General features: G+C 34.9%; 1 non-coding gene across 1 annotated transcript; it reads left to right on the top strand.

The window, feature by feature from the left end:
• The first annotated feature begins 1,683 nt into the window (after nucleotides 1-1,683).
• On the top strand, nucleotides 1,684-1,755 carry Trnae-cuc (transfer RNA glutamic acid (anticodon CUC)). The gene has a single exon. It is a non-coding gene; the product is annotated as a tRNA-Glu (tRNA).
• The last annotated feature ends 783 nt before the right edge of the window (nucleotides 1,756-2,538 follow it).

The following is a 2,538-nucleotide window of genomic DNA, read 5'->3' on the forward strand; positions in this document are numbered from 1 at the left end:
CCACCAACAAACTCGCCAATATACTCCAGTTTAGCCAGACATTTAATAAAGCTTTAATTGTTTTGTTAACAACCCATATTCGGCTCACTGCTGAGCTCGAGTCTCCTTTCAGAATAAGAGGGCTTAGGCCAATAGTCCTCTGGCCCAATGCGGATTGGCAGACTTCACACACGCAGAGAATTAAGAAAATTATCTGGTATGCAGGTTTCCTAACAATGTTTTCCTTCACCGTTTGAGACACGTGATATTTAATTTCAAATGCACACAACTGAAAAGTTGAAACATGTCCTGGATCAGATTCGAACCCACACCCTCTGGAATTGGAGGCAGAGTCATATCCACTTAAATAAAACAATAAAAAATAAAACTTTTTTATCAGGCATAGTGTGTGTAACCTGCTTAAATGTTTCTAAGCCAACAGTTAACCTTTCGTAAAATAAATTTACTTACTAATGACCGTTGCTTTTACTATTAAGTACTTTTAATTTAATTACTTTGCGTGGCGTGAAGATTTGTATCCACTGATATAATCATCATCATCAGCGTATTTTATGTGTACTCCTGTGGCACAAGTCTCTATTGCTGTACGAGGGGATTTGAAGATGGAACCCACCTCGTTGCCTTGATAAGATTTATTAAGAATATTTAGAAGTAGTCAATAATCTAGCGGGCTGGGATCAAACCTCGATCTTTCGGTGGTGATCGGCTACTTTACCGTTGAGCTATTGATGCTTCGATAATTGAGATTGACGATCCTTTATAACAGATTTTTTTAAGAAATTAAAACACATTACAGTTCGTTTCACTCTTGAAAGTTTGCCACGATTCACGATAATACTACATAAATGAATGTCATACAGGCGACTGTCACCACAACAAAGTGTTTTTCAGATACCCACGCTATCTGAAAAACACATTATTTTTTTTATTGTAATCTGCTTGACTATCCAAGTTGATCATCGACTCTTTCGACAAACGAATATTAAAAAAAGTATGGAAATGACATTCGTCATCGATCGACGTGATCAACTTATCAATCGGAAAAGTCATTTCCTTTTTTTAATTTTAAGCGTTAGCGACTGTAGAAAGTGAATCTTTAGTAACATGGCTAGAGGGACTGAATTCATGGTCTGAAGAATTTTATAGATAATATGATGTTAAATGTAAAACAAACGCCTAAACCTAATAGAGCATAACATTTGCCCTTCTGCCTATGATATACCTTAATCTTAAACCTCATAGCCGTATAGTTTCACCTCAAACCATAGATAGCATGGATCAGGTAGTCCATGCAAGATATGCGGCAAAAATAACTATGATTCTTCATCGGATGAGCTTTCAACAAAGAACTATTATAATCATACTATTAAAAATAGACACAGAGTTATCGCTTATTAACTGTTAATTGTATTTGTAATTGTTTATTGTATTTGTATTTACAATTATGAATTACTGACATAATTAGCGTTCATTAATGCCTTGTTGTATTATCTCCTACCATATACAGGCTCTTACAATGACACCACTGTGATGCCACTGCGAAGTGGGTGGTCGTACGTCGTGGTACGGTCGTGGACCGAAGAATAACTTCGCAATTGCTTTTGAATTTTGGATAAAATCCTAGTTTTTAATAGAAGGATGAAGCATATGAAACTGTATAACAAATTCACATATCAAGCCAAGTCCGGTATGGTCTAGTGGCTAGGATACCTGGCTCTCACCCAGGAGGCTCGGGTTCGATTCCCGGTACCGGAATGAATTTTTTTATTTGTTAATTTTTCATCCAAAGTATTTGAAACAGATTTAATTTTTCAATATTTTGAAAATTTCTTATAAAATAACACTTCAAATGAAAGGAAAACAAAAGATGGTATGATATGGTAGATATTCAACAGTTTCTATCAACCTTTATTTGATACAATAATATTCAATTAAATAAATTTAGACAAAACGAATAAAAAATAATTATTTGTTATAAACAACAAATTGAATCATTAGAAAGAGACATAAGTACGTATTACTTTATACTTCTTCTACTAGTTTTGAACATTTGGTAGAGTCACTACTCACTACTGTCTGAAATGTGATTTTTCAAACTGCCCACTAAAGTAAACCTACTTTAAATAAACGAAATTTAAAAATAATATGGCCTGATATGGCTGAGTATATGACTCATTGAAAGTGCCAAAAATTTATACATTCCGTAAACCAGGTTTTGACTTATCTAAACAGGACGTATTGTCCATATGGTCAATGCATTTAATAACACTTGAGACGGCCGTATTTACTTACAAGAGTTTTTTTTTACCATCGGTTCCGGCGCCGAAAAGATTTCGACCATAAAATATTCGAACGGCGTCTTAAATTTTGTTAGACAACTGAATGCATTATGCTAATGCTACGATTTCCTGCTAAAGAACCTGTTACATTGGAGGGAGAAACGATCGTTTATTTCGCTTATAGAATACTAGCAGATGTACGCGACTTCGTCCGCGTGGAATTTAGTTTTTCACCAAACCCTCGGGAACCATGGATATT

Source organism: Bicyclus anynana, chromosome 13 (assembly GCF_947172395.1).
Source record: "Bicyclus anynana chromosome 13, ilBicAnyn1.1, whole genome shotgun sequence".
Lineage (NCBI taxonomy): Eukaryota > Metazoa > Arthropoda > Insecta > Lepidoptera > Nymphalidae > Bicyclus > Bicyclus anynana.